This window comes from Hemicordylus capensis, chromosome 13 (genome assembly GCF_027244095.1).
Source record: "Hemicordylus capensis ecotype Gifberg chromosome 13, rHemCap1.1.pri, whole genome shotgun sequence".
Taxonomy (NCBI): domain Eukaryota; kingdom Metazoa; phylum Chordata; class Lepidosauria; order Squamata; family Cordylidae; genus Hemicordylus; species Hemicordylus capensis.
The window spans coordinates 2,651,201-2,675,117 of NC_069669.1; the positions used below are offsets into that span (position 1 = coordinate 2,651,201).

A 23,917-nucleotide genomic window follows, 5' to 3' on the forward strand; every position below is an offset into this window, starting at 1 on the left:
TGGTCACATGAAGAGGCTGCTTTTGTGTGGGTCTTATTGCATGTGTGTACATCAGTAAGGTGGGAAAGACATAAATGGGTGGAAGGATCTGAAAACTGCCCCAAACTGGGCATGCACAGTATTGTACTAATTTGGATATGAAAAATGAATATCTGTTTGGTTTCACTTTGGCAGCTAGACCAGGCGATTCGGAATTCTAGCACACAATCATTCATGTGGGGTGCTGACATTAGCATGATTGTGTGAACCCATGCCCAGGTAGAAATCTCAGATTCATCTTGGGCCATTAACCACCTTGGAGTGGGTTCACAAAATTACTCAAATGTTAGTTACCCACATTAAACCTAGATTCAAACAACTGCGAGAAGCAGGCCATTGGAATGAGGACAACTCATTGTCAGCCAGCGTGGTGTAGTGGTTAGAGTGCTGGACTAGGACCGGGGAGACCCGAGTTCAAATCCCCATTCAGCCATGAAACTAGCTGGGTGACTCTGGGCCAGTCACTTCTCTCTCAGCCTAGCCTACTTCACAGGGTTGTTGTGAGGAGAAACTTAAGTATGTAGTACACCGCTCTGGGCTCCTTGGAGGAAGAGCGGGATATAAATGTAAAAATTAATTAAATAAATAAACAAACTTCAGAAGCATCCCGCCTGGCAATATCTGGGGCAAGCGACTTGCCGTGGACCTCCTTTCCTGAATTGGCCAAGTGTGTTTAATGTGATGGGAGGCGATCCCAGTGCTCTACCTGTGGTGTTTGACATGCAATGACTCATTCATGCACACAGATCATCTTTCAATGTTGCATCCATCAGCAACGAGCATGCATGTGTAAACTGACCCTTGATATAATCAAATACATCCAGAGCAAAGGGCTGAGGAAGCTCACTGGGAAAGAGGCAAGGGTGTGCTGCCCACAGCTACACTTGAGCACCGCCAAGAAGTGGCCAGAAGGAGGTGCTGCAGCCTACTAACTCAGCAGAGACTGGGTGACACAGGAAAGGCCAGTAGCATTTCATGTGGCCCTAACAAGCCTCAGACCCTAGCATGACTCTCCCATCTGAGCAACTTGTCTATAATGGGGAGAAGACCAAACTGCTATCAGACTGCCGGTGTCCACTCAACTGTGAGTCAGCTTCTCTGTCCGACATCTTGTTTCACTTCCCAGAGCTTGCCTTTTTTGTAACAGCAGACTCCCCTGCCTCCATCCCCACCACACATCTTGCGGTTCTGACGCAATAAGCAGGCCTTTATTCACCCACAATGAGTGGCTGAGGTGAATCTAGTAGGGATACGCAAATCAATTCGAATTTGAAATAATTTGACTCGGATCTGAGTGATTCAAGTGATTTGAATTTTAATCAAACCATCCCTTAAAAGGGCAATTTGATTTGAATTCCAATCAAATTTTGGAAATTCGATTCAAATTTGATTCAAAAGCCACTTGGCTCCTTTAAAAAACATTTTTTAACCCCAGGGTGGTTATAAAAAAAGGTGCCAAAACAGTGTCAAAGTCATTCACATTTGATTTGAATTTGATTCAAATTTTCAGATTAGATTTGATTCAAATTCAAAACTAATTTTTGGAATCCAATTTGAATTCAAAACAAATTGAAAAATTAGTTTTATGCACATCTCTAGAATCTAAGCTGGGTATCGGAGCAGAACTGTTACCCAAATGAGGGTCCTGTTCAGCAACATGAGCCCTTTTAGAAATGCTTCCTAATCTAACTCATCTATAATGGCTACATAGAAACTTATCAGAATGGCCTGGTTGCTGATTGCCTGACTGTGATCCTCCTTTCTGTAGTCATTGGCTGAACTACTGTGATGTCACAAGATGTTATGGAAAAATCACAATTCTATGGCTAAGAACACCAAGCCCATAGCTAGGAACACTTTGAGGAGAAGAGTTGGTCTTGCAGTAGTGAGCATGAATTGTCCACTTTGCTAAGCAGGTCTGCCCTGGTTTCTATTTGGATAGGTGGGTGCTGTCTGCTGTAAGATCTTCCTCATAGGGAATGAGGCCGTAGCTCAGTGGTAGAGCATCTGCTTGCATGCAGGAGGTCTCAGGTTCAATCCCTGGCAGCACTTCCAGGTAGATCTGGGAAAGACTCCTCCCTGAAACCTTGGAGAGCTGCTGCCAATCAGTGTAGACAATACTGAGCTAAATGGACAAATGATGTGCCTCTGTATAAATCAGTTTCCTATGTTCCTAAGAGCTTCAGCAAAAAGGATTTGCTCACTTGGACTACTGACCCACAGAATATCTAATACTGGTTCAGATAATGCACTTCTGTCCTTCTGCATTCGTCCTCAGTTTCTTACCAACCAGGACCCAGGACTGTGTGAATTCTGAAACTGCCACAGACTTTGGCTCATCATCAGATTCTCATGGAAACTGCTAAAGTTGCAGAATCAGGGTCGAAAGAAAGAGAGCTGTAAATCACTTTCCTCCCAGGAACCTCTTGCCCTGGGAATCAGCAACCGCTCTGCATCAGCCGCTAAATATACTGCCTGGCCTTTAGAAATGCCACTAGGAAGGGGGTCTAATATACAATGAAGCCTGTGACCTGAATCACTATATTAAATTTGTTTAAAAAAAAAAATTACAGAAGTGCAAAACCAAAAAGGCTTCCACGAAACACATTAAAGCACCCAGAGAGTAACCTTTTGCAGAGAAGAAGAAAGAGAGAGACATCCATACATGGCATTAAACAAGCTGCAACTTGATGGGAGGTGTCGGGGCCCCCACCAAGCTCGGACACTTACCAGGTAGCACGGTGACAACAGGGGATTACTCCTGTGTTAAGGTGCCGGAAGCCGGAAGCAGGGCTTAGACGGATGGCTGCCCGAGAGGTAGCCGAGGAAGCACGTGGGGGCAACAACTGAGCCTGCAGGGGGAAGAGATGGGGGAGTATTTCAGAATTGCCCTGGATGCAGAGAGAGGCATTACTTAAGGGATGGATGGCCAGGGATGAGAAGGTCAGATGAGCCCGGAGCTGGCTGGCCTGAAAGGCTCCCGGGGAGGAGCGAGAGTTGAAGGAGGAACGGGGTAGATAATCACCCACTGCCCAGCCCTTCTGGGGCCACTACGATCCCCACAGTGAGGAAGGTAGAACTGGGAGAGGGCACCAAGCTCCAGTACAGCAAGCAAACCGGTGACCTGAGGAACAAAGCATACAGCCTCAGCTACGAATGGTGTGGAGAGGGCAATTCGAAGCCCACAAGATGCTCAGGACGATTGGCATGGATAGCCAGCTGAGATGTGTCCCAGCAGCACGCAACACAAACTGGAGCGGTACCTGGCCAGTACTAGCCCACTCCCCTTTGTAGAGCCCTGGCAGATCCAGCCCCTCCACACTCCTGGGGGTGGGGGCTGCTGCCGTTCCAGTGTGGGCTCAAAACTCTGGGCTATAGATAAGGGAACAGGGAACTTGGGTCACCTTCTCCCCTGCCGCCATCTCCCTGTCTTGCCTTCCCTTTCTTCACCTCCTCCAGGGGCGGAGCCACCACTGAGTGGGCGGACTCAAAGAAGCTGGGCCGCTGCCAATCAGGGGCTGGGCCCGGCACCCCAGTCACACCCCCTGCGTCAGACATCAGCTGCAGGGTGTGTGGCTTCCCTCCCCAAGGGGGCCCGTTTGAGAGCAAATACCAGCCAGCACTGTGTTGGCAGTGTGGCCGGGAATGGCCTGATACTTCTCCTTTCCCGGCTCCCTCCTCCCAGTTACACCCTGCAGCTGCTAATGGATAAGCCATGCTGGCAACCGGGTGGGTCTCCTTCTCCTCACTCTTGTCTCTGCTGCCATTGCACCAGGAATGTGCCTGTGCATGTCGGGACACAGGATTTGGTCTACACAGAATGTCTTTGATCATGTCGAGGAGTCGATCTTGTGGTGGCAAGCGTGAATTGTCCCCTTTGCTTGGCAGGGTCCACCACGGTTCGCATTGCAATGGGAGACTCCATGTGTGGCCTCTGCAAGTTATTCCCCTTGGGGATGGGGAGGCTCTGGGGAAAGCACCTGCTTGTGCAAGATGCACTTTGTAGAAGTTCCCAAGTTCCCACCCTGGCATCTCCAGATAGGGCTGAGAGAGACGCCTGCCTGCAACCTATGGCAGATTAACGTAGTAGCAAATGTAGCATTTGCTACGGGCCCCGCATTTTCGAGGGCCCCGCATGCCTGGCTTCCAACTGGGAATTAAAGTTTAAAACCTGTTTTATTTGGTCCATGTTAGATAAAAGATCCCTTTGCTGCTAAATGTGCCTTTTAAGAGAAGGCCCAGCACAGCATTTGTCCAGTGGCTGTTGCTGGTGCCTACCACATTTTTCTTTTTAGCGTGTGAGCCCTTTGGAGACAGAGAATCATCTATCCACTCTTCATTTTTCTATGTAAACCACTTTGAGAATTTTGATTGAAAAACGATATATAAAATGTTCACTGTTGTTGTAGTAAGTATGAGTTTGTGGCTTGGTCTCCCATACTCCAAAATACAGCAAATGGAAAAATTGAATTACTTTACTATGCAAGTAAATAATTTATGTTTTAATTTTTATGTGCATTTTTTTAAAATTTAGGGCCCCTTTATAACATATGCTACAGGCCCCGCACTTGCTTAATCCAGCCCTGCCTGCAACCATGGAGAGGCAGCTAACAGTCTGTGTAGACCAGGGATCCTTAACATTGAGTCCCCAGATGTTGTTGGACTTCAACTCCCATAATCCCCAACCAAAGGCCATTGGGGCTGGGGATTATGGGAACTTAAGTCCACTAACATCTGGGGACCCAACGCTGAGAATCCCTGGTGTAGATAGTACTGAGCTAGATGGACCTATGGTCTGACTCAGTATATGGCAGCTTCCTATGTTCCTGTGTACACCTTCTCTGATAGAAGTACCCTTTCAGTTTTATGGATGTTGAATATCTGGGTTCACCTGTGAATATAAATATATTCCCATCCTTCTTTCCTACACTAGGATCAGGCTTCCCGAACCTGTGGCTCTCCAGATGTGGCTGAACTACAACTCCCAGCATACCCAGCCACAATAAATTGTGGCTAGGGATGCTGGGAGTTGTAGTTCATCAACATCTGGAGGGCCGCCAGTTGGGGAAGCCTGCACTAGATGAAGCACTCTCAAGTTACTTAGGAGGAGCACATACTACAGCAATCTAGCCTGAAGGCAGCTGAAGCATGAGGGACCGAGCCACGTCTGATTTCTCAGCCCTACTTACAATTGATCCAGGGGTTCTCAGACCCCCAGATATTGTTGAACAACTCCCATAATCCTCAGTCACAATGACTGAAGGCCCTTGGGAGTTGTAGTCCAACAATATCTGGGGACCAGTGTTCCTTGTTACAGGGATTCCCACCTGTTGTTGACTAGAATCCCCATAATCTCCAGCCAAAGGCCACTATAGCTGGGGATGATGGGATATGTAGTCAACAACATCTGGAAATCCCTTTTACAAGGAATTCTACTTGGGACGCAGCTTTGAGAAGACCTTGTTATTCCAGATGTCTCTCTTAATGACAGCGTATGTGTCACGAATATATTTTTTTCTGTGCTATACAAATAGGTAAGTAGGTAGAACAGGAGGCAAATACAGTAGCCAATCAGCTTCTTATGCATAGGAATTTGTCTGTGCAAACAGGCTAGGCATTTAGCTAGTGGGAGGGGCGAGGATCGTTTCCCCAAAGTGTTGTCAAACACACATCTATTGTTCCTCTTTCTTTTTCAGAACAGCCGGTTTAAATGACCTTCAGGCAGACGTTTGACTTTGCTTTTAATGCGAATAATGTCTCTTGAATCAGAGATAAATCAACACCGCCTCATTCTTCCTCAAGCTAAACTGCCCAGAGCTCAGTTCAAGCTGGCATGAATGAAATTGTCCCTCTTCTCTGTTAATGTGGAATACCAACCCAGAAGCTTGCTGGACCAGAAAACACAGGAATTTCGAACATGATGGAATTCTAACACAGTGGAGCTTAAGGCTGAGTTACCTCAAAATCTCCAGCATGAAGACCTGCCTCAGGCTTTCAAAATTATGTTTTTCTATACATCTTTAGGGACATAGAAACATAGGAAGCTGCCATATACTGAGTCAGACCCCTGGTCTATCCAGTATTTATTTATTTATTTATTTTATTTATTTTTGCATTTATATACCGCCTTTCATTAAAAAGATAACCCCAAGGCGGTTTACAAAAGTTAAAAACATACAATAAACACACAATAAAAACATCATGTTAAAAGTACAAAAACATATAAAAACAGGCATAAAAACAACACAACAAATAGGAACACAGAGAAGCCGCAGTAAAAAACAATCATGTAAAAGCCTGGGTAAAAAGCCAAGTCTTTAAAAGCTTTCTAAAAGCCGTGATGGAGTCCGAGGAACGAATGGCCACTGGGAGAGCATTCCAGAGTCTGGGGGCAGCAACAGAGAAGGCCCTGTCCCGAGTGCACGACAACCGGGCCTCCCTCATTGTCGGCACCCGGAGCAGGGCCCCCTCAGATGTCCTCGTCCAGCGGGCAGCAACCCTTGGGAGCAGGCGGTCCCTCAAATACCCTGGGCCCAAACCATTTAGGGCTTTAAAGGTCAAAACCAGCACCTTGAATTGGACCCGGAAACGAACCGGCAGCCAGTGCAGCTCTTTCAAAATGGGGGTGATATGTTCCCAACGGGCAGCTCTGGATAAAACCCTCGCTGCCGCGTTTTGCACTAGCTGCAGTTTCCGGATATTCTTCAAGGGCAGCCCCACGTAGAGCGCGTTACAGTAATCCAGCCGCGACGTGACTAAGGCGTGGGTAACCGTGGCCAGATCTGCCTTCTCGAGAAAGGGACACAGCTGGCGCACCAGCCGAAGCCGTGCAAAGGCACCCCTGGACACCGCCTCCACCTGAGCCTCCAAAAGCAGAGCCGGGTCCAGTAGTACCCCCAAGCTGCGTACTTGCTCCTTCAAGGGGAGTGCAACCCCATCCAGAACCGGTAAAATCTCCTCATCCCGATTGGCTCTCCTACTGACCAACAGTACCTCCGTCTTATCCGGATTCAGTTTCAGTTTGTTAGCCCACATCCAACCCATCACGGCCTCCAACCCCCGATTCAGGACATCCACCGCCTCCCTAGGATCAGATGACAAGGAGAGATAGAGCTGAGTGTCATCCGCATATTGCTGACAACTCAGTCCAAATCTCCGGATGACCTCTCCCAGCGGCTTCATGTAGATGTTAAACAGCATGGGGGACAAGACCGATCCCTGCGGGACCCCACAGGCCAACGGCCACGGGGCCGAGCAGTAGTCCCCCAGCACCACCTTCTGAACCCTCCCCTCAAGAAAGGACCGGAACCACTGCAACGCAGTGCCTCCGATTCCCATACTCGAGAGGCGGCCCAGAAGGATACCATGGTCGATGGTATCGAACGCCGCCGGGAGGTCCAGCAGAACCAACAGGGACGCACTCCCCCTGTCTAGTTCCCGGCGTAGGTCATCCACTAGAGCGACCAAGGCAGTCTCAGTCCCATACCCGGGGCGGAAGCCAGATTGAAAAGGGTCCATAAGTATTGTCTTCACGGACAGGCTAAGCTAGGGGACAAGTCACGTTTGCCACCACAAGACCAGCTCTCCTCTCCTTAACCCAAAAAGCACACACCCTCCTGGATTTCAAATCAGTGGAGGTCAAGGGATTGCCAAGTAAGTGAATACAGCATGCAGCTTCTAGAGCAGAGCTGTCGGCTATGTATAATGATGCTGGGAGTCACATCGGGCAAGGCTCCTCGATAAGAGAAGAGAGATAAGAGAAGAGCTTAGGCTTGGGACTGAGATTTCGGGGGAATCTGAAAACAGTCCTGAATTGTTCTACAAGGCTTGGTGCTGAAATTCGGGGTGCTGAAATTCTGGGAGCTCTGCAGCAAATTTCAGGGTTCCTCCTAAAGTCAAAACATTCGGGAATATTCAAAATGAATTGGTTTCTGTAAGTGATGGAGATCCAACTCAACAGCTCTAGGCAGCTGCACTTGGCCATATCCATTTAGTCACCAAGTAGGGATGGAGCTATGATTGGGCATATGGGTTCAAAGCACCCTGGCCGCCTAGCTCCTGGGAGCCACCGGGCTTGCCCTCGCTTCTCCCCCTGAGTCTGGCTGGTCTCATGCCCAGCCGGCTTTGTTGTCGGCTGGGTATTAGGGATGCGCAAATCAATTCATATTCAAATTGATTCAACTCAAATCTGGATGATTTGAGTGATGTGAATTCGAATTGAATCACCACTTAAAATGGCAATTTGATTCAGATTCAAAATGAATGAAAAAATTTTATTCATGCAGATCTCTACTGGGGATTATATATAATTATTTATTCGATTTCTATACCACCCTTCCAAAAATGGCTCAGGGCGGCATATAGATATAGATATAGCTCCTGGTCACCAAAGGGCTCATAGATATAGATAGGTAGGTAGGTAGGTAGGTAGGTAGGTAGGTAGATAGATAGATAGATAGATAGATAGATAGATAGATAGATAGATCCTGGTCACCAAAGAGCTCACTGTCTAAGATAGCCATAAGATAAACACCAGTAACAGCCACTGGAGGGATGCTGTGCTGGGGTTGGAGAGGGCCAGTTTCTTCCCCCCTGCCCCCTGCTAAATAAAGAGAATCACCATGTTAAAAAGGTGCCTCTTTGCCCAGTTAGCAGGGGATTACAAAGTTCCAGGAATCAGGAAGTATTGTGTTAGCAAGAACTCTTGCGAGATGAGAGATCCTCTTCCCAGCAAGGTTGCTGCCAGACATTATTTAAGAAACATCAAGGGGGCTTGGGAGCTGAACAGGTTGAAGTGGCATGAGGAGGGATGTGACTCTCAAAACACCTCCATGGATCCCTAGCCTGAGTGCTGAGCAAACAGGAGTGATGGGGGGAAGCATAAGAACCTCCCTGCTCCCCCTTTAACTTACCCTCTGGTGACAATGAGGAGTGGAGCAAGGAGCTGTTAGGAAAACGAAGTTTCTCAGGTGGTTTCTGCATGTCCCTGGCACCGAAATTTCAACAAGGTGCAATTGAGAGCAAATTTCAGGGTCCTTCCTAAAGAAACATTTGAGAATTTAAAAGAAGTCAAAAATGGGGTGTGTGTGTGGGGGGGGCAGTTTCTGCAGGTTTCTGCATAGGAACATAGGAAGCTGCCTTATAGCACTGGTCCATCTAGCTCAGTATTGTCTACACTGGCTGGCAGCTGTTCTCCAAGGTTTCAGGCAGGAGTCGTATTTTAAATAAATAACAAATAAATAAAATTCCCAGCCCTACCTAGAGACGCTGCAGGGAGTGAATCTGGGACCTTCTGCATGCAAAGCAGATGCTCTTCCACTGAGCTACAACCTCATCCCCTAAGGGAAACATCTTACCGCCACCCATCCAAATGCAAACCAGTGTGGACCCTGCTTAGCAACAGGGGCAGTTCCTGCTTGCTAGCTACTGCAAGCCCCCCTCAGTGCGTGCCTATCTATGGGGGAGGGGATGGTAGGCTCTGCTTTAGCAGCCTCCAGGCCTCCCTCCCTCCTATCCAGCCCTGCAGAAACCATGGTTGTCTTTCTTGCTCCTACATCCACGAAAGGAAAGGGAGCAGAATGAACAGCAAGTTAGACCCCTGCAGCATTGCAGCTGCCCAGGAGCAGAGGAGGGCTCCGGCCAGCCGTGCAAAGGGGCAGGCAGCCCTTCCGCAACGAGAACCAAGGGAGCTGGAGGGGCACTTCCAGGCAGGATGCAACACGCCTGCCCTCTCTCTCCTTGTGCACGGGAGCTGCTCCGTCCCTGCCCCCACATCCCCCCCCGGAAGAAATGCTGCTGGGAATCCAGCAGGTGGCACTGTTGCCCCGGGCAGGACACCTGGATCTCCCCGGGGGGGGGGGGGAGAGGAGAATGCATTTCCGACACAGCATCCAGTTATGCCTCTAACTTTTTCCTTTTTTTTTTGGCTCCCTTTCTCTCTCCCTCTCCCTCTCCCTGGGCCGTGTGGGATTTCACTTCCATGCACAACACGATGGGAAGAAAGCGCTTTGCTGAAGGCAGAGCCGCGGGTGACCAGGGCCGCAGCCGGAGGCGCCGCTCCTAACCTGCCAGCCTGACGGCTTCTGGCTCCGCGCTCCGGCCCCCGCCGCGTCCCCCCGGCCCTCCCATTTGCCCTCCCCCGCCCCCTTCTCCCCCCCCCCCGCCCGCCCCAACCTCCCCTTCACCGCTGCCGCTGCTGCTGCTGCAGCCCTTTCCGTCCTGACACGGGGGGGGGAGTGGAGTCAATCCCTGGCTGCGAGTCCGGTGGCGGATCTCGGGGAGGCAACCCGGGCCCGATGGATGGGCGGAAGGGAGGCTTTTCTGGCGAATGTCGGCGGTTGGATTCCAGCCCTCGGTGAGGCGCAGCCGAGAGGGAGGCGGACGGAGAGGTAAGCGAGCCCGCCGGGAAAGCCGCCCCGCCGGCTACCGCGACCCAGCCACGGAGACCGCGTTGCCCTCCGGGGTTGCGGGGCAGGGCAGGGCAGGGCAGGGGGGAGACTTTCTGGGTCTTCTCGTCCCCGGAACCGGTTTGCAGCGCGGAGCTGGGAGCGCTCGGTGCCGCTGACCTGCTCCTGAATGCCAGGTGTCTGTCCACACCGCGAGAGCGGGCAGGAGGGCTCGGGGTCCGGGAGGGTGGCGTGTTCCTCCGCCTTTCCAGGCATGCTTGCGCGGGGAGTGGCGTCGAGTGGTCCCTGTTCTGGGTCGTGACTCCCCAACCGTGGTGGTGCTGGAGGGGGGGGGGGGGCGCGTGGTGGTTGCTGGCTATTTTGGAACAATGCGAAGAGGTGGTCTTGCGAACGCGTTCCTGGGTTTTCTTCCGAGAGTGACGGTGGGTGGGTGGGTGGGGGGGGGAAGGCAATGTGTGGCTCTCGGAGCATTTCCTCCTCCTCCTTCTCCTCCCCTATTCCCTAGAGAAATGCCAGTATTGGTTTCCCATGAGTTTGCACGTGCCTGCGAGGCGGTGGGGTGTGTGTGGGGCGGGGGGGGGGTTGTATTGTATGGGTGGGCGCGAGGGGATAAGAACCCCCCCCACACACACACACACGGAATCTCTCTCACCTGGCAAGCGGGCAAGGCTGGGCCCGCAATGGGACAAGAAAGCCGAGTCTGTTCAGGGTCTCTCCGGGGAAGCAGCCCGTGTGAACCGTACAGTGTGCACGCAGGTCAGGAGACGCGGGGGGTGGGGGGGGGCCGACTCGCCGCCTTTGAGGTGGGGGTGCCCCCCAGGAGTGGCTAGTCGGGAGAAGGAGAAGCGCCTGCGGGGGGGCGGGGGGGGCTGGCCCCCGAGACGGGGCCTACCAGTCCCGGGCCGCCTTGTGTCTTGTTGCCGTCGGTGTTCGCCTCAGGAAGAGAAGAACCGTTTGCCCTCACGGCGGTTGGTGGGAAGGGAAAACCTCAGCGCCGCCGTGGCGTAACGGACTACTAACCCTTCAGGCAGGGACCCGGCCGCAGCAGCAGCAGCGGGGGTGGGGAGAGAAGCAGGGTGATGGGGGCGGCGGCGGCGGCGGCTTGTTTTCTCCTCAGGAAAGGACCGTTCATGGCGGCCTCCTCCACCCGTGGCAGCTGCGTGTGTGTGTGTGTGTGATTGTGCGCTTAAAAAGGCCTTTCCGTTCGAGAGCGGCTTCCTCCCGGCTCCCGACGAACCCAAGGACCCAGAAGCAGGGAGAAAGCCAGGGGCTGCGGTCGACTCCCCGGCCCTGGCTGGCCTGGCAGCCAAAACACGAGCTCACAAAGGACAAACGCCTCCCCTCAGAGGCGAACAGCGGTCGCTTCTCTGCCCTCGGCCACCCAGGGTCACCGGGGCCGGCGGGTGGGGGAAGGACCCGGGATGGGTTTCTCAGGGGGGCCCACAGGGCCGGGCCTTGCTTTAGCAGAAGTGGGGTGATTATTTTTTAATTTTTGTTTCTGTTTTTGTTTCTGTTTCTTCTTCCTTCCAAAAACAAAGGAGGGAGGGAGGGAGGGAGGGAAAAGACTCCCTCCCAGCTCCCGAACAAGCCTCAAAAGATGCCGCATTAAGAGGGCTTTTTAGAAAGACAAGGCAGGTTTTCGGTTCAGAGGCAGGGCCTCGGGAGGCCTCCAGCTTCCTGAGCTGGAATGGAGTTCAAAGGGGAGAACAGACGCCTTTGAAATGTGGAGGCAGAACCAGCAGAGGGGCGCCCCACGGCTAGATGTGGGGGCAGGGCTGAGGCCTGGAAAATGTCTCCACTTCGGCTGCTCAGCCCTGAAATGTCGAGCTATTACTCACAGCAGCAATAACAAACAGTAGGCATCTCACTTTCCCCCAAGAGCTTAAATAGCTTCACATTATCTCATAGGAACATAGGAAGCTGCCTTCTGCCGAGTCAGACCCTTGGTTCATCCGGCTCAGTCTTGTCTACACAGACTGGCAGCAGCTTCTCCAAGGTTGCAGGCAGGAGTCTCTCTCAGCACTATCTTAGAGATGTCTGGAAGGGAACTGGGAACCTTCTGCCCCATCCCCTCAGGGGAATATCTTAAAGCACTCACATGACAGGGAGTCGTAGTCCAAAAATAGGCAGGGGGCAGAGGTTGTGCAGCCCTGAAGTGGCCCTTCACAACAGTCCTCTGAGGTAGACCAATTTGATTATCACCAAATGGCTGACATGCAGGTGGAAGCTGAGAATATAGTGCCTCACCTAAAGCCGTGCAGCAAGCTAGTTTATGCAAGAGGTGAGCTTTGGGGATTTCCAGTCCACACACACAGTTAACTGCTGCACCACCTTACATGAAACCCATGGATATATCTGCACATGTGAAGAGTGCACACATGTGCATTTTATTGCACACATGCAAACCACAGAGGCATCTATCATGCATTGATACTTATTTACAAAAGCAGAGGGTCCCAGCCTTTGGTCACCAGATGTTGTTAGACTACAACTTCCATAATCCTTTGGCCATTGTGGCTGAGGACGATGGGATTTGGCAAAAGGCCCTTGGGAGTTGTAGTCCAACAACATCTGAGGACCCCAGGTTGGGAAGCACTGTACGAAAGGATCATTTCCCCATCTTTTCACATCATGTCCAAGGTGGCTCACATAAAACCATCATCAGAACAATAAAATAATATAAAATTATACTGGTGGCAGAGGCACAGATAAAAAGCAACCAAAGACTGCCGCTGGCAGAGAGGCAACCCGTTATAAATTAAAGGTTTGCCTAGCAAGAAAGGGTTTTACCAGGTGACAGAAGGCAAGCCCAGCCTCCCTCAGCAAGCTGCTTCACAGCCTCACCACGGGGGTCCTCTCACGCCACTCAAACAGATGCACTCAGATACTGTGGGATACAGAAGCTCAATTCAGATGCTGTGCTGTATGTGCATACAGGTGTACAAGTATTGGTATGAATGATTGTACACACACTCATCTGAACATGAACCTGGACACAGGTCCTTTAAAATGTAGGGTACAGACAGGAAGTGTACAACTGTACACACGTTGAACAAAATGGCATGGTTTACACAATTGTTCAAATCTGGGTTTAATTAGGGATGTGCAAATTGATTCGAATTTGAATCGGTTTGACTTGAATCTGGGTAATTTGAGTGATTTGAATTCAAATCCCTGAAAAGGGCGATTTGATTTGACAGCCATTGCACACCTTTTAAATACCATTCAGCCCCCCTGATTGGTTAAAAACAGTTGCCAAAACAGGGTTGAATAGATTCAAATTACAATAGAATTTTTGAGCCAGATTTGAATTTGATTTGAATTTGAAATGAATTTTCGGATTTAGATTTGAATTTGAAACAGATCAAAAAATTCATTCTGTGCATCTCTCTAGGTTTAATGTGGGTTACTGACATTCGTGTGATTGTGTGAACTCATGCCAAGGTGGTTTATGGTCTGAGATTAATCTGAGAGTTTTGCCTTGGCTCACACAATCATGCTAATGTTGGTAGCCCACATTAAACCTAGATTTGAACAATTGTGTGAACTGGGCCATAGTGTGCATAACTGTGCCTGCATATAGATCTGTACATATGTATACTGTACACAGAAGCCCCTGCTCACATATTATGCTCAAGCACATATAATTGTGTACAATATATGCATGAACAGATCTGTACACACGTATAGTTGTTCACACATTATGTTGAATACTTGGACAGCAGTGTACTATGTGTCCGTACTTTGCATTTGAATGGCTCTGTACCCAGGCTCACCTTTAAAATGAACACTCATGCACACTTATTCACACAAAAACATGTACATCTGTACAGACACTTACATGTACAACATAATGTGTGAACAGGGTTGGAGAAGGGCCTTTGCTGAAGGCGCTTAGGGCAGAAGGCAGTACTATTGCAATCCCAAGGCTATTGCAATTCCAAGATAAAGCCAAATCTTTTTGGCTTTAAACTTCCAAAACACCTTTCGAATTTGGCCCGGAAACATTTCAAGAATAAAGCAAGTACAATAAGGGGTTCTGTGCTCCCAATAACAGGTTCTGGTCAGCCACAGCAGTCTGGCCACAGCATTTCTTTTCAAAGGCAGTCTCGTGGAGAGCTCATGGCAGGAACCCAAACAAGAGATACCCCAGGAATGGGATACTGTGGCCTGATCTCCCTTCTCCAGAAATGGACACAGTGGGCAAATGTCCACCTGTGCGCTCAGGTTCGAGGGTGAGTCCAGAAGCACATATTGACTGTGAATCTGAGTTTTCTAGACAAGTGCTACCCCATCTAACACTGTTGCATATTCTTTCCCAAATCAGGAATTTTACTCACCAGGACCACTTCTGTCTTGTCTAGGACTATAGCCCAGTGGCAGAGCATTTGCTTTGCATCCCGAAGGTCTCGGGTTCAATCCCCGGCATCTCCATGTAGGACTGGAAATGACTCCTGCCTGAAACCTAGGAGAGCCGCTGCCAGTCAGAGTAGACAGTGCTGAGCTAGATGGACCATGGGTCTGACTCAGCAGAAGGCAGCTTCCTAAGTGACCTATGGATTAAGCACCCACAGCCAGTTTGCTGCCAACATCAGTTAACATGCTGCTGGTAGATGCCATGGATTGCACACATGTACAGCCATCATGTGTAACAATCTACAGGGGGGATTATGTTTCCTACATGGAAATGTCTTCTGTGTAGGAAATATATAGACTAAAGTGGCCCTAAGTAAATACAGTCCACACCCACATGCCTGGGAGAAGACAATCTTCCTTGCCGGATCAGCCCAAAGGTCTATCAAGTCCAGCATTCTGTTTCCTCCTGGGTACTTCTTGGCAGAGCTTCTGAGCAAGGCTTGAAAGGAGAAGCTTCTTGTGGTTAGATGTTCCTAGCATTGGTTTGCAGGTGGATACTGCCTGAGCATGGAGGTTCCATTTAGTTAGCATGCCTACTAGTGGCCGACAGAGCTCCCATGAACTGGTATGAGCCTTTCTGAAAGCCATCTAAACCCATGGCCATCACCCTCATCTTGGGACAGCATGTTACATAGGATAATTCTGCATGTAACTCCTTTTGTTAGTTCCAAAGCTACTGCCAATCGGGTGTCACCGAGTCAGAAATCAGGAGGTCAAATTGGAGTGAGGGGGAAAGGCTTCATCAACATTATCAGTGCTCTTCCCTGCGCAGTGTTATTCCAATCCGGGGAGCTTCTGGGTTAATGAGTGAAAGCAAGTTGCCAGCCACCCCAATCCTAATTTTGCCCTCATTCCAAAAGTTGATGGAGGGCTTCAACCCCACCCCCCACCCCCACACCAATTCCCCAAATTTGAGGCAAAAAAAATAATCTCAGATAAGAATTTGTCTCAGCCCTAGAATCAGACTGTTGGGGACCCATCCTGAGCATGGTTGGATGAGGCTAGACTAGAGAGGGGAGCAGAGCTCTGTAGTAGAGCACATCTTTGGCACGCAGAAGGCCTCAGGTGCAATCCCTGGTTTCTCTGGCTGCAAGATATCACATAGAGGTTCCAAATTCTGCATGCAAAGCGTGCCCTAAAAAATCTGGGAGTAAAAACAACAACAACAACAAAAAACCACTGGAGAATTCCTAATGCTCCATGCCATCTTGGGGAGGAATTCAGAAGGCAAGTGGTTTTCAGAAGCCTCCCTTATGAAAGCCACTTCTTGCAGCTGGCTCCATCCTTGCTGATCTTGTCCTCCCTTGCAGCTCCTCAGCAGCACCAGCTGCCTTTGCAACGTGTCTTAGCTGCAGCCTCACCTGCATCGGGGAAGCAAAGCTCATCTGCCAGCTTTCCTCTCCCTGCAGGTGCGTGCAAACAACAGGGCATCCGGTTCTCTCAGCAGGGCATGGTGGAGCTGCATGATCTTGCTCCAGAAAAGATGTAGCTCTGCAAGTCTGGAGGACAGATCTTAGCACCATGTATGCAGCGTGTGGGGATGTGCAAATCAATTCAAATTTGAATCAGTTTGACTCAAATCTGACCATTTTGAACAATTTGAATTTGAATGAAATCACTCCTAAAAGCAGTGATATGATTCTAATTCAAATTGAATCAGCCAGATTTGAATTCGAATGGATTCTGTGAACATTTAGGGGTATTTTGGGATCTTTGTTAAACCATTCAAGTGGTTTAAACAAAGATTGGTTAAAAAGTCACCAAAATAGGTCAAATCGATTCAAATCAAATTTATTTATTTATTCATTCATTCATTCATTCATTCATTCATTCATTCAACTTTTATACCGCCCTTCCAAAAATGGCTCAGGGCAGTTTACAAAGAGAAATAATAAATAAATAAGATGGAACCTTGTCCCCAAAGGGCCCCCAATCTAAAAAGAAACATAAGATAGACACCAGCAACAGTCACTAATTCAAATTGAATCAGCCAGATTTGAATTCGAATTGATTCTATGAACATTTAGGGATGTTTGGGGATCTTTGTTAAACCATTCAAGTGGTTTACTGTGGAGGTACTGTGCTGGGGGTTGGATTGACCTGTTCTGGGCCAATTTGAATCGAATCAACCAGTTTTGATTCAGATTCTAATCAAATCTGAAAATTCAGTTTGTACACATCCCTACCAGTGTGTATATTCCTGATCTTCATAGTAAAAGGGAGGGGGCTGTTGTTTGGGGAAGGGCCTTGGCTCCGGAGTAGAGCCTCTGCTTTGACTATAGAAGAAGACCCCGGGAGTCTTTCATTAGAGTGGCACAGAAAGTAGACTTCCACAGATAATCACTGCCATCTTTCAGGACTCTCTAGCTGTATATCTGTTGCTGCTTCCCAGCTTTCTCAAATGGTGCTTTGGTTCCAAGATCTTGGATGCTTTTGTACACGTGTTTTTGCTCACAGGCTGATGTATCATGTAGACTTAGAGCAGCATTAGCGATCATTTCATTCTCAGCTCACTGCAACGTGGGTTTTGTAGTGGTTTGCAATGCCTTCTGCACTCTGGTACCTCACCCCAGCCCATCCTCCTGTACCACGTCCCCTGACCCCAGACCTGTAGACTTATAGACTTAAAGCAGCATTATAGAGCATTTTGTTCTCAGTTCACTGCAGCATGCCCCTAGACCTCTGTTCTCATCTGCCTGGCCTGGTAGCAACAAGCCTTCTGCCTCTAGTCCTCTGCTCTGTGCCTGCCAGGGCCAGGACTAGACACCCTTGCTCTTTGCATCCTTGAGGAGATTTCACAGCATCCCAAGCTGGTCCAGCTTGAAAACCACTAGCTAAATATAAAGTCAAAGTTCCTATTTCAATATGGTTTGTTGTGTATCATTACAAGCAGGAGACCAACCATTCTCCAGATCAGGGGTTCCCAACCTTGGGTCTCCAGCTGCTCGTAGACTACGACGCCTGCCATCCTCAGCCACAATAGCCAAAGGCCCTTGGGAGTTGCAGTCTAGCAGCATCTGGGGCCCCAAGGTTAGTTTTCTGCTCCAGGTAATGCCTGAAAAGGAGCCATAGTACTGGTGATTCTCACACATCTTGTTTCCTCCTTTGGTTGCTCTCCGCCTGCCCTCCGAAATGTAAGCCACCAACCAGATCCTAGGCCTGCATTTTATTTTTACCTTAGCTACCTAGTGATCCTTGCCTTTGCTAATATGAGCAGGCCTGAAAGGCTGAGACTACAAGTCCCAGCAGGCAATGTGCCATCTTGATCTCAGCAGCTGCTCACACTGCCGAAATCAAGACGGCACGTTGCCTGCTGGGACTTGCAATCTTCCCCGTTTGGGCCTGCCCACATTAGCAGCCACGGCCACGACGCAGCTTTAAACCAAGGGGCCATGCTTGTCGTCCTGGCGTGCTGCTTCTGCTGGCACGGGGGTCTCTCCAAAACAGACTGGACAGAGGCCCACTCCTCCATCCGAGACCTCAGCTGTCCATGCCAACCCCTGATGTCATCAACGTCAGGTACGGCTCTCCGAGGACAGGAAGTTGACAGCAACAGCTCAAAGGAGACGTGTTCTCCCAGCCTTGGTGGCATCTGTCTCCTCCTTTTACATCTCTGCACACCAAACAGAGAGTCAGATGGACGTGAGCCAAGCCGAGTGCTGGGGAGACTTTTTTTAATATAGAAAAAAGAACGAGACGTGTTTGATTATCCCTTTGAGACTAGCAGAGAAAATCTATGCCAAAGGCATGAAATGGCAGTAACAATGGACTCCCCCCGCCTTTTTTTTTTTTTTTTTGCCCAAGCAAAATTAATTGAGTGAATCTCACCCTTCAAACTGGAGCTCTAGAAGGGCTTATGAGTGAGCGATGAACCAGGAGGCCCCTGCCAGATGCTGTCCTCCAGAGACATATAAGGGAGTGCTTCTTTCCCTTTGCTCCTGGACGCCAGATCATTTTTAACAAGGTAGCCCACACAGAGGAAAGAGAGGCAGGGTCTTCTAAGCAGGGGGGGAACCCCATTGGTTCTTGCCCAATGGCATGGTTTGTGTCAGGGGGCTAGCTTCAGTCGCAGGCCAGTTGTGGCTTCTCGTGGCTGGGGGCAGGAGCAGCAAAGAACCTTGGAGGTGGCGGGGAGGCAGCTGTCAGGAGGACAGGGAGAAAAGCTGCTGACTTCCATCAGCAGTGGAGCTACACAGAGAGTGTAGGGCAGTCCACACGATTCGAGAGCTGGGCACACTCCCAATATTTGATTGTGTGTTAGATAACAGCAAGGTAGGAGGCGGGGGACTTGATCATCTGTCGGGTAAAATGCCTTGTGGTAGCTGGTCTTGTGGTAGCAAACATGAATTGCCGCCTTTGCTGAGCAGGGTCTGCCCTGGTTTGCATATGGATGGGAGATGACATGTGAGTATTGGAAGATATTCCACTCAGGGGAGGGGGCCGCTCTGGGATGAGAACCCTTGTGCTGGCATGAAGAAGGTTCCAAGTTCCCTTCCTAGCATCTCCAGATACGGCTGGGAGGGTCTCATGCCTGCAGGCTTGGAGAAACCGCTGCCAGTCTGTGTAGACAATACCGAGCTAGATGGACCTGACTTGGTGTACGACAGCTTCCTCTGTCCCTCTGTTCCTAATGAGTCCACATGATTCAGGAGCTGGGCGTGCTCCCAATGTTTAATTGTGGGTTAAATAAAAGCAAGATGTGTGTGTGGGGGGGTGGGGGTTGGTTGTCTGTCAAACCCCAGCTGGATCTGGTTCCCCCACCAACTTCATTCCAAAGCTGGGAATGGAATCTGAATAGGACGTGCTTGTCCTACCCAGCTGAGGCTTTGCTGATGATCAAGCTCCCCACCTGCAACCTCGCTCTTATCTAACACACGATCAAATACTGGGAGTATGCCCAGCTCCTGAATTAGGGTTGGAGGCTTCTCCTACCCTAATGGCAATCGTGTGAACTGCCCTAGTCTGCGAAATCATGGAGCTTTAGGACAGCTTGCCTTGGAAGAGCTTTCTGGGGCCACTTGATTGCCAGGATTAGGAGCAGGGTCATTGCTAGGTACTTAAAAGAACTGGGGCCTAGGCCCACAGGACCCTCCCATTTTGATAATTAAACTTTTTCAGGCTCTTTAAAGGAATCCAATGCTCTTTCCCCACTTTTTGGAGCCATTAATTGCTATTGCATCCACTAATGTGAACCGCCTAGAGCCATCTGGGTGAGGCTCTATTTAAAGAAAAATTAAAAAAATAAAATCTAAAATTTAACAAATAAATAAATGTCAGGCAGCAGGGCTGACCAGGGCACCAAGGAATTGATCTGGGGGTATGTGTGGGCAGCCAACACTCCTGCTTAGGAGGCTCCTACGGTCTGTAAGGAACACCGGAATAGAGGAGGCTGCCTTATACTGAGCTATGGTGCCATCCTCTTAAAGGAGAGCTGGTATTGTTGTAGCTAGTATGAATTGTCCCCTTTGCTAAGCCAGCTCCACTGTGCTTTGCATCGATATGGGTGTCTACATGTGGGCTCTGTAAGATATTCCCCTTAGGGGATGAGGCCGTAACTTAGTGGTACAGCTTCTGCTTTGCATGCAGAAGGTTCCAAGTTTAGTCCCTGGCAGCATCTCCAGGAAGGGCTAGGAAAGACTCCTGCCTGAAACCTTGGAGAGCTGCTGCCTGCCAGTGTTGACTTCACTGAGCCAGATGGACGAAGGGTCTGACTCCATATAAGGCAGCTACCTAGGTCCCCATGTTCCTTACTGCCCGGGTTCCTTCTGTGATTTAAGAGCACAAGAAAAGCCCTGCTGTATCAGAACAGAGGCCCATCAGGTCTATTTATTTATTTGATTTATAGACCACCCTTCCAAAAATGGCTCAGGGCAGTTTACAACAAATAAAAACAATTAAAATTAATTAACAGTTAAAATCAAAACTTAATCAAACAATTAAAATCATTTAAACATTTAAAACCTTAACATGAAAACCATTTAAAACCAGCATTAAAATTTGAACCATGAATCTAATCAAAAGCCTGGGTGAATAAATGTGTCTTCAGCACCTTTTAAAAAGTTGCCAGAGATGGGGAGGCTCTTATTTCAACAGGGAGCACATTCCAAAGGCCAGGGGCAGCAACGGAGAGGATCCATCCCCAAGTAGCCGCCAAGCGAGTTCGGGGGAATTGAAGGCCAACCTCTTTAGATGATCTCAACAGGCAGTGAGGCTCATGGTGAAGAAGACGTTCTCTTCAATATACCCAGGGCCTAAGCTGTTTAGGTCTAGCAACTGGTTTCCAACAATGACCAATCAGTTGCCTCCTGGAAGCCGGTAACTGGGGCACAGGGAGGCAAGAGTCCTCCCTGGCTGTTGATCTTTGCCATGCTGCCTCTGAACATGGAAGTTCCATGCATCTCATGACTGATACCAACTTGGTGACCTCTCTTCCTCCCCTATGAACTTGGTGCATCCCCTTTTCAAGCCATCCACACCAGCAGCCATCACCGCTGCACACCTCCCAGAGTCCAATCTGTGCTCCTGGATGCAGCGTTTGCATTTCCTTCCTCTCCAGGATCCAGGCTTCAAGTGCTCCTTTTGAGCATGAAAGAACAGAGCGGGAAAGGAGGCGCCCAGAGGCCCTTGAGGTGTCAGAAGGACTCCTCCAAGTAGGCAGCCGGTGTGAAGAGAAGGAAGAGACAGAAACCTCCAGAGGTCCAGAGGGAGAGGCGTAGATTAAATAGCAAGAAAGCTGTGAGGCTGAGGTAGCTCCAGGCAAAGAACAGGACAGAGAGAATGAGGGGAGAGGGAAGGAAAAGGCCGAGGGAGGAGGGAGGGTGGCAGGAAAGGCACACACATTTTTCTCCCCTTCAACGGCTCTCCGGTTCCAAGGTCCAAGATTCTAAGCCACAGAAATCTCGCCAGCTCCAAACCCCTTATCTTCCAGGAGCAGAAACAATTGGCCTGCCATAAGAAGGGGGTGGTGGTGGAAGCAATCTCTTTGATTGACAAACAAAAAAAAACCCCACATATTTTTCCCCCCCTGTGTGCACAAAAAAGGAGGCAGCAGCTGTCTGGCTGGCACTTCTTCGCTGACACCTCCCTCCCCCTCACCGCTGATGGTGTCTCAGCCGCGCGGCTGCTCCTGCTGCCAGAGAGATGTTCTGACTGGCTGAGTTCAATGTCAGGCACTCGGCAGCAAATGCCATCGACAAAACCTGCTGTCTCCAGCTGTGGCGGAGCTGGAAGGCGCCCCAGATTGGGCTGCAAAGCCTTTGGTGGAACGCCAAGGGAAATGCAGTGTCTCCGAGCGAAGGGCAGGGCCCCCCTTCCCACTCCTCGCCACATGCCTGTCCCCTTTGTGACAGGGTGCGATGGTGCTGGGCGTCCTTTCCTGCTGGTGGTTTGGCAGATCTGGGAAGGATGGCGCTTAGGGGACTCCTGAAAATTTCCTCCAGATTTCTCTGCAGATTTCGGAGCTCTGGATTACCTGGCCTCATTTGAGACATGGAATTGATGCATCGGGAACTCTGTTATTATGTTGGTTTTGTTTCCAAATTCTGCATGTGCTGTTTGCCACAGTTACCTAAAAGCCTGTAGATGATGAAGAATATTCAGGGGCATTGCTAGGTATTTAAATGATCTGGGTCCCAAGCCCACAGCCCCCCTCCCCTTTTTGGTAATTAAACTCAGTCATACCCCACACAAGAATAAGTATGTGTATTTTTTAAAAAGTCTCTAATATTCTAATCCAGCACTTTGGAAGGTGGAAGCAGCAGTGAGCTAGCTGAGACTGGGAGTTCTCTCCCCTGTCCTGTGCAGGCACCTGCATGGCAGTGCTTCTTTTCTGGAAGAGATGGCGGTGGGAGGCGGCTGATGAGATTCGGGGCTCTGGGGGCTTGGGCCCCATGGACCACCCTCTGTTATGATGCCTCTGAGAATATTTATAGACTGCTTTTTCAGCAAAGGAGAATAGAGAAATAGGAATAAGGACAAGGAAGAAGATGGTTTCCTTTTGTCCACAAAGTCTGCCAGTCTAAAAAGAAGCATGAGGGAGAAACCAGTAACAGCCACTGGAGAGATGCTGTGCTGGGGCTGGATGAGGATGGGGCCATAGCTCAGTAGCAGGTCAACTGTTTTGCAGGCAGAAAGTCCCATACTCAATCCCTACTATGTCTGGCTAGAGGTGAGGATTGGGACCCCACTCTGAAACAGTTGAGAGCTTCTGCTGGTCAGTATAGGCATTACTGAGCTATGTGCTGCAGGGGTCTGACTTGGTATAAGGCAGCTTTTTCCTATTAGGGATGTGCAAATTGATTCGAATTTGAATTGATTCAACTTGAATCCAAGTGATTCGAGTGGTTCGGATTAGAATTGAATCACCCCTTAATCAGGCAATTTGATTGGGATTTGAATCAAATTTTCAAAATGCGATTCGAATTTGATTTGAGAGCCATTTGGCACCTCTTAAAAACAATTCAGGCCTCCTGTTTGGTTAAAAAAAGTGCCAAAATAGGGCCAAATAGATTCAAATTCAAATCAAATTTTTGGACCAGATTTGAATTTGATTTGAATTCAAAATGAATTTTCAGAATTTGATTTAAAGTCAAAAAGTTATCTGTAAAGAATTTTAATCTGACATTTGTCTAGACCAGGGCTGCACAACTTTGGCCCTCCAGCTCTTGTTGGACTAAAAACCCCATCATTCCCAGCCACAGTAGCCACTGGACAAGGATGATGGGGATTGTAGTTCAACATCCGCAGAAGGTCAGAAGTTCTGCAGCCCTGATCTAGACTCAGCTTTAATGCGAGCCCTACCTTACAGGCTTGTTGCATGGGTTACCAAAATAACGTATGTTGTCTATAATGTCCTGAAATTAAGAACATAAGAATAGCTCTGCTGGATCAGGCCCAAGGCCCATCTAGTCCAGCATCCTCTTTCACACACTGGCCCACCAGATGCCTCTGGGAAGCCACAGGCAGGAGGTAAAGGCATGCCCTCTCTCCTGCAACTGGTATTCAGAGGCACCTTGCCCTCAGACTAGTAGCCATTGATAGACTGGTCCTCCATGAAT

General features: G+C 49.4%; 2 protein-coding genes across 4 annotated transcripts in view; one reads left to right on the forward strand and one right to left on the reverse strand.

Moving 5' to 3' along the window:
* PEMT (phosphatidylethanolamine N-methyltransferase) overlaps positions 1-11,791 on the reverse strand; it is a 167,560-nt gene extending 155,769 nt beyond the window's left edge. Inside the window, exons 1-3 of the mRNA XM_053275811.1 lie at positions 11,098-11,791; positions 8,952-9,078; positions 2,770-2,891 (exon numbers count right to left, since the gene is read on the reverse strand). The gene's annotated coding sequence lies outside the window, so the exon portion shown is untranslated. The remainder of the gene's footprint in view (positions 1-2,769; positions 2,892-8,951; positions 9,079-11,097) is intronic.
* The window catches only part of RAI1 (retinoic acid induced 1), a 169,342-nt gene continuing 155,310 nt past the window's right edge, over positions 9,886-23,917 (forward strand). The window contains exon 1 of one of the 3 annotated variants that reach the window (XM_053275801.1): positions 9,886-10,427. The gene's annotated coding sequence lies outside the window, so the exon portion shown is untranslated. Of the gene's footprint in view, positions 10,428-11,020; positions 11,202-23,917 lie in introns of those variants that run through there. The other 2 variants (XM_053275799.1, XM_053275800.1) reach the window with 2 other exon arrangements.